Source organism: Phyllobates terribilis, unplaced genomic scaffold (genome assembly GCF_046119375.1).
Source record: "Phyllobates terribilis strain yellow unplaced genomic scaffold, ASM4611937v1 Scaffold_5__5_contigs__length_657084704, whole genome shotgun sequence".
Classification (NCBI taxonomy): Eukaryota; Metazoa; Chordata; class Amphibia; order Anura; family Dendrobatidae; genus Phyllobates; species Phyllobates terribilis.
The window spans coordinates 119,121,443-119,134,344 of record NW_027362765.1 but is presented as its reverse complement, the minus strand read 5'-3'; positions in this window follow the sequence as shown (position 1 = coordinate 119,134,344).

Below are 12,902 nucleotides of genomic sequence, written 5' to 3'. Positions count from 1 at the left end.
CACAATACTTTTGGTACATTTATTCTGTATCATACAGAGGCTCTTTTCTTATGCATAATACACACAGCATATCTTCGGATATAGGTTGATGTTATACACGAGTGTCAGAGTACTTCAAAAGCTTCCTAGCTCTGTTCTCACTTTCTTGATCCTCCACTGCAATGGTGTACCACGTGTCTCCTCCTGGTTGGAATAAGAATTCTCTAAATCTTCAGAACTGGCTAACACAGTGACTTCTTGTAGCCCACTCCTTCTAGCTGCCTAGGGAAATTTTGCCTCCCTTAATTCTGTTATGCTATAGTTGGTACTCACTGATGGTTAAAGGAACCTTTTTGCTACTCCTTCAATCTTTGCACTCCAGCGGTATAAGTAATCAGTTGCTGTAGAAATTGCTCTAGAACTTGTTATCCATAAATCTTCTGTCGCTAAACACACTCTCTCACTTGTGGCCTTCTCCTAATCAGCAATAATGCTTATCTTATCAAAGGCTGCTTTTCCACTGCCTAACAACCAGGAACTAGCTTCCTGAGTCCAACCTGGCCTGGCCTCTAATAGTTAACCCGGTCCATAAGCTAACAGCTGCAGAACATAGTGTATGTAAACCCACATGTAAAACAGGTCCATTCATTACAATCAATACACATATTTTTCAGAAGGGGTGCCAATGTGGCGCCCCTGAGGGTTCAGTCGCAACAGAGGTACTGCACCTCACCCAGAGGTGTGGCACCTCATTCTCTCAGGTAAGGATGGAGTGCTGCCCGGGACCCTAACACCTGCACCCAACACTACACTACTCCAGACCGGCTGGAAGGGCAATTTGCACTGCTTTCTGCTGGCCCTATCCCTGGCTGGAGTGGGGGGAACCAAAGTGAGGGGGAACCATGTAGTGAGTGTGGGTGGAGGACGCAGACCAGGGGAGCACTTGAAGAAGAGACATACAGTACAGACCAAAAGTTTGGACAAACCTTCTCATTTAAAGATTTTTCTGCATTTTCATGACTATGAAAATTGTACATTCACACTGAAGACATCAAAACTATGAATTAACACATGTGGAATTATATACTTAACAAAAAAGTGTGAAACAACTGAAAATATGTCTTATATTCTAGGTTCGTCAAAGTAGCCACCTTTTGTTTTGATGACTGCTTTGCACACTCTTGGCATTCTCTTGATGAGCTTCAAGAGGTAGTCACCGGAAATGGTTTTCACTTCACAGGTGAGCCCTGTCAGGTTTAATAAGTGGAATTTCTTGCCTTATAAATGGGGTTGGGACCATCAGTTGTGTTGTGCAGAAGTCTGGTGGATACACAGCTGATAGTCCTACTAAATAGACTGTTAGAATTTGTATTATGGCAAGAAAAAAGCAGCTAAGTAAACATAAACAAGTGGCCATCATTACTTTAAGAAATGAAGGTCAGTCAGTGCGAAAAATTGGGAAAACTTTGAAAGTGTCCCCAAGTGCAGTTGCAAAAACCATCAAGCGCTACAAAGAAACTGGCTCACATGAGGACCGCCCCAGGAAAGGAAGACCAAGAGTCACCTCTGCTTCTGAGGATAAGTTTATCCGAGTCACCAGCCTCAGAAATCGCAGGTTAACAGCAGCTCAGATTAGAGACCAGGTCAATGTAACACAGAGTTCTAGCAGCAGACACATCTCTTCAACAACTGTTAAGAGGAGACTTTGTGCAGGAGGCCTTCATGGTGAAATAGCTGCTAGGAAACCACTGCTAAGGACAGGCAACAAGCAGAAGAGACTTGTTTGGGCTAAAGAACACAAGGAATGGACATTAGACCAGTGGAAATCTGTGCTTTGGTCTGATGAGTCCAAATTTGAGATCTTTGGTTCCAACCACCGTGTCTTTGTGCGATGCAGAAAAGGAGAACGGATGGACTCTACATGCCTGGTTCCCACCGTGAAGCAAGGAGGAGGAGGTGTGATGGTGTGGGAGTGCTTTGCTGGTGACACTGTTTCGGATTTATTCAAAATTGAAGGCATACTGAACAAGCATGGCTACCACAACATCTTGCAGCGGCATGCTATTCCATCCGGTTTGCGTTTAATTGGACCATCATTTATTTTTCAACAGGACAATGACCCCAAACACACCTCCAGGCTGTGTAAGGGTTATTTGACCAAGAAGGAGAGTGATGGGTGCTACGCCAGATGACCTGGCCTCCACAGTCACCAGACCTAAACCCAATCGAGATGGTTTGGTGTGAGCTGGACCGCAGAGTGAAGGCAAAAGGGCCAACAAGTGCTAAGCATCTCTGGGAACTCCTTCAAGATTGTTGGAAGACCATTTCCGGTGACTACCTCTTGAAGCTCATCAGAGAATGCCAAGAGTGTTCAAAGCAGTCATCAAAGCAAAAGGTGGCTACTTTGAAGAACCTAGAATATAAGACATATTTTCAGTTGTTTCACACTTTTTTGTTAAATATATAATTCCACATGTGTTAATTCATAGTTTTGATGCCTTCAGTGTGAATGTACAATTTTCATAGTCATGAAAATACAGAAAAATCTTTAAATGAGAAGGTGTGTCCAAATTTTTGGTCTGTACTGTATATAGGGAAGCCATCTTTTTAGAGAGACGGAGGAAGAGGGAGAGAGTGAGAGGACGAGAGGAGCGGAGGCTCTTCAGGAGCTCTGCTCGGGAGGCGGGCTTAGCCTGTCATTCCCAAGACCGAGAGAGGAGTGGGAGCAGGAGAAAAGCTCCAGGAACTGAAGGGATCCCAGGGGGTACGGCGAGTGCAGGATGGCACCCGTACGCCCGAATCTGCCAGGCGGTGGAGGGATCAGGCCGAAAGAAGGGAACCGGTCCCTGGACTAGCCGAGTTACTTTAGGTCTCAACTAGAAAACCGGAGGCTTCTGCACTTTCAAGGTGCAGTTGCCACATCCGCACCTAAGCCACCAAAAAGGTCACCAAGTAAGGTCCGGGAACTCCAAGTTGCCCAGAGGGGTCCAAGGTACCTGATCGGGACTTTGTGTGGTGGGGCGCAGGGCAAGAGGGAGAGACCCAGCGCGGGAAGTCGGCTAAGAAAGGAACATACAGAAAGGGGTCCCGTTAAGTGCTCTTGAGATACTTGAGGGAGTGCTGAACCCCTGCCTGGTGAACGCAGTGCAACGTGGGAGACTGTCACCTGTACAGTGCAACCTGAGGAATTTAAGAACTGTGAGTAAACTCGGACGACTGCACCCCACTGTCTCTGTCAGTTATTGCTGCTGCGCCATCGCTCCTGCACTACAAAGCCCAGCATCACCATTTACACCTACACTGCCCTGGAGCTGTGCTCTGCCTGTGGTGAGCCGCACCAACCCAGCTGCCCTAACATCTGCTCCAGAGGTCTGCAGCAGCGCTGGTACCCATTATCAGGAACCACAGGTGGTGTCACGAGACAAAACCGTTTATCATCCCTTCAAGGAACCAACCCCCTTTTTAAGAGTGACCCCAGGGTACGGGCCCGGGAGTCGACCGCCGTGACATCCCAAGAAGGTAAAGGCCCGGGTACCGAGTCCCCCATATCCCTCTGGGCGAGTCACCAACAGCTCTTCCACTCCTTTACAAGATCACTTACATATTAAGGAAAATATGGATTGATCCTACTGACAGATTCCCTTTAACAATTTTACAATCGTCAATATCGTAAAACCGGAAAAAAAATTAACATTGAAAAAACGAGGGGAAAGGGAAAGGGAAAACGTATGTCAGCTCACCATGTAATAGCCAGACTCATCCAGTCCCAACGAACTCTTGCAGCGGAGACGCCCAGGTCACGGGCTACCAAGGTTCAAGTAATGAGAAAGCAAGCAAAGATGTCTCCAGCAGGACCAGGGTTGTATATATCTTGTTAAAACTTCACTTTTAATTTCAAAATTGTAAAAGCCAAGGATGAGTTACAAAATGAGCAATATAGCGGCTCTTAGGTACAGCACATTCCAACGCGTTTCGGCTAAACCTTATTCATGGAATAATGTGAGAACCAAGCCTACTAGCTAAAGTTAAATAAAAAAACCACTTCTTGGGGATTGCTTCAGGTGTTGGACCACAGCCCAGAGGAGAATTAACCCATTATTGGCAGCTAAAATTAACTACAGCAAAAAAGTACAAAAACTACATAAAATTGGACATAGATAGAATGGAATACAAAATTAGTGGAAATACAAAATGAGTGAGAGATACATGCAGAAACAAAAACAAAAAGATCTTTTATGCCGTGGAGCAGTAAAACACATAATAATGATCATAATAATCACTAAGCATCCCTTATGTCTGGTGAGCATGACTGTTTAAACACCATAACAGTATAAATATAGTTAGTATATGTAGTCCTATATAAAAAAAAAAAATAATAATTTTTAGTAAATAAATACATTTTTTATAGAAAAAGGATGCAAAAGTCATAAATATGAGCATTGAACAATAAAGCAGTTGAACAGTTAGACAGTGCATTCTATTATGACCACAAAGGAAATATATTATCAAAGCACTGTCGAGCATAAATACGTGAGACTAAGTGTATTGTAAAATGAGATCCTGTCTCACATTCAGACCTTGCGGAAATCTAGTACACAAGAGAAAAATCCAGAATGATTCTCGGTTCAGGATTTTTCTCCTGTGGTCACCACCTCTCTCCGGCTTAAAAACCTTTTCTATTGCTTTAAATCTGAAGTTATTTAGATCTCCATGGTGGACATTTGCAAAGTGTTTTGAAACTGCCGATTTGTTTAGGCTGTTAGGATTGCATGCATCCGACATATGACGACGGATGCGTATTTTTAAAGGTCCTGTGGTACAGCCTACATACTGTAGCTTACAAGCAATACATTCTGCAAGGTATATAACCCCTTCTGAATTGCAGTTTAAGAAGGTGCTGATTTTGTATATTTTTTTGGTGATTTCAGACTGAAAGGAAACACTTTTGTGTGCATATTTGCAAGAAATGCACCTACTATGGCCACAATTATAAAACCCTTTTAAACTGAGCCAGGTTTCTGATGGAAAATGAGATTTTTTTGTACAAAAAAGGCTCGGAGAAACCAGTGAACTTATAGTGGGAGCTTTTTTAGCTATATATTTTATGGAGCAATTGTCCATGATTTTCACTAGAGTAGGGTCCTGATTAAGCATGGGTATATATTTTTTTATGATATTGACAATACTGTTGAACTGTGAGCTAAATTGTGTAGTAAACACAACCGTATTTTTCGTATTTTTAAATCTGCTTGGTTCTTTTTTTGGATCGATTTTTCAGTAAATCCTTTCTGTCTATATTAGCTACTATTTTTTCTGCTCTGTTTAGAATGCCTTTAGAGTATCCTCTTAAAGCTAGTCTGTTTTTAGTGCTGGAGGCTGCCTCTTGATAACTCTTTTCTGTTGAGGAGTTCCTCTTTAACCTGATCATTTCTCCCACTGGGATATTTTTAATATTGTGGGGAGGATGGCAAGAGCTTGCTTGCAGGATGCTATTACCTGCCGTTTTTTTCCGAAATGGTGAGATCAAAACTCGCTTCATATCTTCATTACCTTCAAGTGTTACATCTAGAAAGTTAATAGATTTTTTGTCAGTGTGAGATGTGAATTTAAGATTATAATTGTTTTTATTGATATATTTGACAAAATCTGTGATAAGATGGGGAGAGCCTATCCAAACAAGAAGTAAATCATCTATATATCGCCCATACCAAGCAATATGTTTCAAAAACGGGTTTGAATCTGAAAAAACATCGGTCTCCTCCCAGGTGGCCATGACAATATTAGCCAATGATGGGGAGAATTTTCCCCCCATGCTGACTCCCCGTTTTTGCAGATAATAGCGACCATCAAAGGTGAAAAAATTATTATTCAACAAAAATCCTACTGCTGAAATAAGGAAATTTTGTATATTGGTTTCATAAGAGCTATGTTTTTCAAGGAACTTATCTAAACAGCGAATGGCAATATCGTGCGGTATAGAGGGGTATAACCCCTCTACATCGCATGTAAGCCATTGAAAATCCCTGTTCCACTCAAATCCATCAAAAGTATTGGCGATAGTTTTAGAATCTCTAATATATCCTGGTATATCAACAACCAAAGGTTGTAAGTAGTGATCCACCCATTCTCCAAGTCTCTCACCAAGAGAGCCAATTCCTGAGATGATGGGTCTAAGCGGAGGGGGAAAGACATCTTTATGTATTTTAGGAAGTGAGTGGAGAATGGGAATAACAGGATGTTCTATAGCAAGATATTCAAAGATTTTTTTTATCCAGTGCTCCCAAACTTAGGCCTTCATTCAATAAAGAAAAACATTTTTTTTGCATAATACTAGTTGGATTAGTTGGCAAATTTTGGTAAATTGTGTTATCATTGAGCATATTTAAATTAAGTTTTTTTATAAAGACCTGCATTTAATGCCACTATTGCCCCTCCTTTATCAGCTCTTTTAATTATTAAATCCTTGTTCACTTTGATTTCCTCTAAGGCTTTCTGCTCTTCTTTTCTCAAATTCTGCAGAGCAAAGGTATTGTTATTATTCAGATTGACCAAGTCTCTTTCAATTAGTTCTTGAAAGTTGTCTAATACCGCTGGTCTAGATTTAAGCGGATAAAACAAGGGATTATGTGTTTTGAAAGACTTATTTAGTGAAATTTCTGGTGTTCTAGAGTCTGATTGTAGATTTCTTAGGAGTGTTAGATTACATAAGTCTTTAACCACTTCGCGCCAGAGCCTGTTTTTGCCTTCGTGACCGGGCCAATTTTTTCAATTCTGACCACTGTCACTTTATGAGGTAATTACTCTGGAACGCTTCAACGGATCCCCCTGATTCTGAGATTGTTTTTTTGTGACATATTGTACTTCATGATAGTGGTAAAATTTCTTCGATATCACTTGCGTTTATTTGTGAAAAAATCGGAAATTTGGCAAAAATTTTGAAAATTTTGCAATTTTCAAACTTTGAATTTTCATGCCCTTTAATCAGAGAGATATATCACACAAAATAGTTAATGAATAACATTTCCCACATGTCTACTTCACATCAGCACAATTTTGGAACCAAAATTTTTTTCTGTTAGGAAGCTATAAGGGTTAAAAGTTGACCAGCGATTTCTCATTTTTACAACAAAATTTACAAAAACATTTTTTTAGGGACCACATCTTATTTGAAGTGACTTTGAGGAGCCTTTATGACAGAACATACCCAAAAGTGATACCATTCTAAAAACTGCACCCCTCAAGGTGCTCAAAACCACATTCAAGAAGTTTATTAACCCTTCAGGTGCTTCACAGGAATTTTTGGAATGTGGAAGAAAACAATGAACATTTAACTTTTTTTCACAAAACTGCTACTTTAGCCTCAAATTTTTAATTTTCACAAGGGCAGCCAGAAAAAATGGACCCCAAAATGTGTTGTGCAATTTCTCCTGAGCACGCTGATACCCCATATGTGGTGCAAAGCCACTGTTTGGGCGCACGGCATGGCTCGGAAGGTAAGGAGCGCCATTTGACTTTTGGAATGCAAATTTGACTGGAATCGATAGCGGACGCCATGTTGCATTTGGAGAGCCCCTGAGGTGCCTAAACAGAGGAAACCCCCAACAAGTCACCCCATTTTGGAAACTAGACCCCTCAAGGAACTTATCTAGATGTGTGGTGAGCACCTTGAACCCCCAGGGGCTTCACACAATTTTATAATGTTGAAGGGTGAAAATAAAAAAACACATTTTTATCACAAAACTGCTACTTTAGCCTCAAATTTTTAATTTTCACAAGGGCAGCCAGAAAAAATGGACCCCAAAATGTGTTGTGCAATTTCTCCTGAGCACGCTGATACCCCATATGTGGTGCAAAGCCACTGTTTGGGCGCACGGCATGGCTCGGAAGGTAAGGAGCGCCATTTGACTTTTGGAATGGAAATTTGACTGGAATGGATAGCGGACGCCATGTTGCATTTGGAGAGCCCCTGAGGTGCCTAAACAGAGGAAACCCACAACAAGTGACCGAATTTTACAATCTACTCCTCTGTATAAATTAATCTAGTGGTGGGAAAATAAGTAGGTAAATGGTCACTAAACCCATAGATGAATTCCCACAGAGGTGTCATTTCCATAATGGGGTCACTTCAGGGGGGATTATGCTGTTCTGGCACTTTTCAGAGTACCAGAGCTAAAGAATCCCCTCTGAAGTGACCCCATTTTGGAAATGACACCCCTCTGGGAATTCATCTATGGGTTTAGTGACCATTTTAACTCGATGGATGATTTCCAGAAACAAGCACGCAATGGAAGGTTTAGATTCTGGAGAACCCCCCCTGGAAATTAAGTGAGCTCTACTCGAATATATCATTCACTAAATGAATCAAATGTTTGAATGACAAATTGGGATACATTTTTACAGTTTAAAAACGTGGTTCTGTGTGGTAGATTTTAAAGCAGTCAGTGACGCATAAGGCTGGCAATGATGGGCATTGTGGGCAATAGTAGCGGGTATCACGCCTCATTCCTCTCTTAGTACATACACGACATCTTTTCTGGGGGTTCCTTCTTGTTTCCGTTGCTGGAATAAGTGCAATAAAATGTCACTCAGTGAGTCTTTTCACATCCTCAGATTCTAATGGATGAGCGGGGCTAACACTTTGAAAGACAAGATTTTCAATTACCTTTTCTTGATAATCAAGAAAAGGATCTGAATTTCCTGCTTTTTTGTACAACACAAAAGAATTGTATGTGGCCACCTGAAACAAATAGATAACCAACTTTTTATACCAGGTATAGGACTTTCTTGATACCTGGTATGGCTGTAGAACCTGGTCCACCCCCCCCATGTGTTTGTTGTAGTCAATGACTGACACAGGTTTTTGCTTCGGAGTGGTGGATCCTAGTTCTACAGTGGCCCTTGTGGCATCTGTGTGGATCGAGCTGAGGACAAAAATATCCCTCTTATCCCTATATTTCAGGGCAAGCAGCTCTCCGTTGCGTACAGCCCCTGACTGCCCCTTTTGGAACTTTTGGTTGACCAATGGTTGTGGAAACCCCTGACGGTTTTTACGGATGGTCCCACAAGCCCCGATGTTGTGTTCAACCAGACTTTTAAATAGGGGTATGCTGGTGTAATAATTGTCCACATATAGATTGTAGCCTTTTTGAAAAAATGGACTTATCAGCTCCCAAACAATTTTTGCAGATGTCCCCAGATAAGTAGGGCATCCTGGTGGGTTTAGTTGGCTATCTTTCCCCTCATATATGCGGAAAGCGGATGTGTATCCGGTTGAACTTTCGCACATTTTATAGATCTTTATTCCAAACCTTGCCCTTTTAGATGGGATAAATTGCTTGAGGTGCAGTCTTCCTTTGAATTTTACAAGGGACTCATCTATAGAAATATTTTGTGTTGGGGTGTAGAGGCTTAAGAATTTTTCTGACAAATTTTCAATGATGGGTCTAATTTTATATAACCTGTCATGTTCTGGGGCATTTCTGGGCAGGCATTGACTATTGTCGTTAAAATGCCAAAACCGCATGAGCATTTCATAACGGGTCCTAGGCAGAATGACTGAAAACATAGGGGTGGCTTGAACAGGGTGGTTGGACCAGTAGGATCGAATGTTCGGTTTTTTAACAAGCCCCATGGCAAATGTAAGTCCTAAAAATTTTTTTATTTCCGGGACATTAGTTGGTGTCCATAAATTTGCCCTAGCATAGTAAGATCGGGGATTCTGGCTTATGAATTGGGACCCGTATAAATTTGTTTGCACGACAATATGCTCTAGCAAGCTGTCTGTAAAAAACAAATTAAAAAAATGAATTGGTCCAAAATCTTCCACCTCCACATTTATACCAGGAGTGGCGTTGAAATCAGGGCTGAATGGAGCAGCCGAATCCGAAGCCTCCCATCTGGGAAATGCTAGATCATGTGGCAAAGCCCCTTGTACACTGGCGTGCGCCAATTCACTAGTAGCAGGGACAGCGCTTGTACTGGGCAGTGTTCCCTGATTTGGAGATGTTTCTCCAGTAGCGCTATTTGCCCCTATTGTTGTACTGGTCCTTGGGCTTGAGGATGGACCAGAATCACTGCTCATTTCTGAGCTCTCAGTGTCGCCGCTACTAAAGCCCTCAAAATCCACATCTCCATCTGAGATTGCGCTGTCATCAGTGTCAGAACACAGCAGGGCATACACCTCCTCTGCGGTATAAGTCTGACGGGCCATTTTATTTTTAGATTTTTTGACTGGACTGAACGGACCGGACTGAACGGACGGGACTGATCTGACAGGACTGACTGACTGATCTGACAGGACTGACTGACTGACAGATCTGACAGGACTGACTGACTGACAGATCTGACAGGACTGACTGACTGACAGATCTGACAGGACTGACTGACTGACAGATCTGACAGGACTGACTGACTGACAGATCTGACAGGACTGACTGACTGACAGATCTGACAGGACTGACTGACTGACAGATCTGACAGGACTGACAGATCTGACAGGACTGACTGACTGATAGATCTGACAGGACTGACTGACTGATAGATCTGACAGGACTGACTGAGTGACTGATCTGACAGGACTGACTGACTGATAGATCTGACAGGACTGACTGACTGATAGATCTGACAGGACTGACTGACTGATAGATCTGACAGGACTGACTGACTGATAGATCTGACAGGACTGACTGACTGATAGATCTGACAGGACTGACTGACTGATAGATCTGACAGGACTGACTGACTGACAGATCTGACAGGACTGACTGATCTGACAGACTCACTAACCCTAACTCTTACTTTCTTTTTTATTTTATTTTTTTTACTTTCACAGTGGCAAGATCTGACAGGACTGACTGACTGACAGATCTGACAGGAGTGACTGACTGACAGATCTGACAGGACTGACTGACTGATAGATCTGACAGTACTGACTGACTGACAGATCTGACAGGACTGACTGACTGACAGGACTGACTGACTGACAGATCTGACAGGACTGACTGACTGATCTGACAGGACTGACTGACTGATCTGACAGGACTGACAGGACTGACTGACTGATCTGACAGGACTGACTGATCTGACAGGACTGACTGACTGACAGATCTGACAGGACTGACTGATCTGACAGACTCACTAACCCTAACTCTTACTTTCTTTTTTATTTTATTTTTTTTACTTTCACAGTGGCAAGGCTGACACAGCTCTTGTCACACTGTTTCTCCTCTGCTCTCTCACTGAGATCGGAGGAGAAACAGTGTATTTATCAGGCAGATCGCCCGGGAAAGTTTGTTGCTAAAACAAACTTCCCTGGTGATCTCTCTGATTGGCTGGTGTGACGCTGACATCATCGAGACCTGAGCCAATCAGGTCTCAATGATGTCAGAGGTCACAGCACCGGGATCCCCGCCGCTCCTGAGGTATGTGGGGGGTCCCGATCGCCGACCACCAGCTGTTACTATCTTTTAAATGCCGCGAACGCTATGGATCGCGGCATCTAGAAGATAGGAACAGGTTAACATCATGGGGACCTGATCCATTCAGGTCCCCATGATGCCACATGTCAGAGCTATCGCTCTGAACCGGTACCGCAGCGCTAGCAGGACCCTGGGGGTCCTGAGAGCTGCGGGACCACCCACCGTTTTTAAACGTCGGCGTTGCACAGAGCCCGGGCAGCGCCGACGTTTATGTACAGTGGGCGGTCCTGAACCGGTTAAATGGTGGAATCAATTCTTGTGCTTCATGCAAAGGATCCTCAGGAAAAAGTAAGTCACGTGTCTCTCTTTCATTATAAAAATGACATTTGATCGTAAGATTTCTAGCCAGTTTGTTGACATCAAGAATAGTTTTAAACAAATCAAATTCCGATGTTGGTGCAAAATTCAGTCCTTTTGATAAGACATTTATCTGATTTTCTGATAGGATGTAGGAAGAAAGGTTCCATATCTCTGAAGTCAATACTAATGGTGAAGATGTTGTTTTTTCATTTGTTTTCTTCTTATGTTTCTTGCTCCCTCTCCTTGATCGTTTTTTGAAGTCAAGAGATGTTTATCACTGCTTGATCTTAAACTGTATGATGAGCTGGCTTCTGAATTTAGTGAGGTATCTGACCCGTTTTCCCTTGATGTTGACAGTGAGGAGTTAACAGAGGTGTTGTAGCTGGCAAAGCTGACCGATCTGTTTCTGTACCTGTCTTTTCCTCTGGTTAACCGTCTATTAACTTTCCAGGAGTAAACTTCATTAGTTTCATAATCCTGTAGGTCTTTGTTGAACTTAGATTTTTTATTTTCAATCAGTTCATTTTCCAGTTTTTCAATTTTTTGAAGGATTTCTTTGTTTAATGCTGTAATTTCTTCATTGTGCCCATAAGAATTTATTGAGCCACGTACAGAATTAATTTCCTCCTTTATTTTTATAAGTTCCATATCTTCATATTTAATAATCAAAGACATCAGATTTGATGAACATGTAGAGAGTATTTCATCCCACTCCTTTTTGAAATTTTCTGGATAAGGAAAAGTGCAGGATTTTTTTATCCTTAATCCCCGCGGGATTGTATTCCATTCTATCTATGTCCAATTTTATGTAGTTTTTGTGCTTTTTTGCTGTAGTTAATTTTAGCTGCCAATAATGGGTTAATTCTCCTCTGGGCTGTGGTCCAACACCTGAAGCAATCACCAAGAAGTGGTTTTTTTATTTAACTTCAGCTAGTAGGCTTAGTTCTCACATTATTCCATGAATAAGGTTTAGCCGAAACGCGTTGGAATGTGCTGTACCTAAGAGCCGCTATATTGCTCATTTTGTAACTCATCCTTGGCTTTTACAATTTGAAATTAAAAGTGAAGTTTTAACAAGATATATACAACCCTGGTCCTGCTGGAGACATCTTTGCTTGCTTTCTCATTACTTGAACCTTGGTAGCC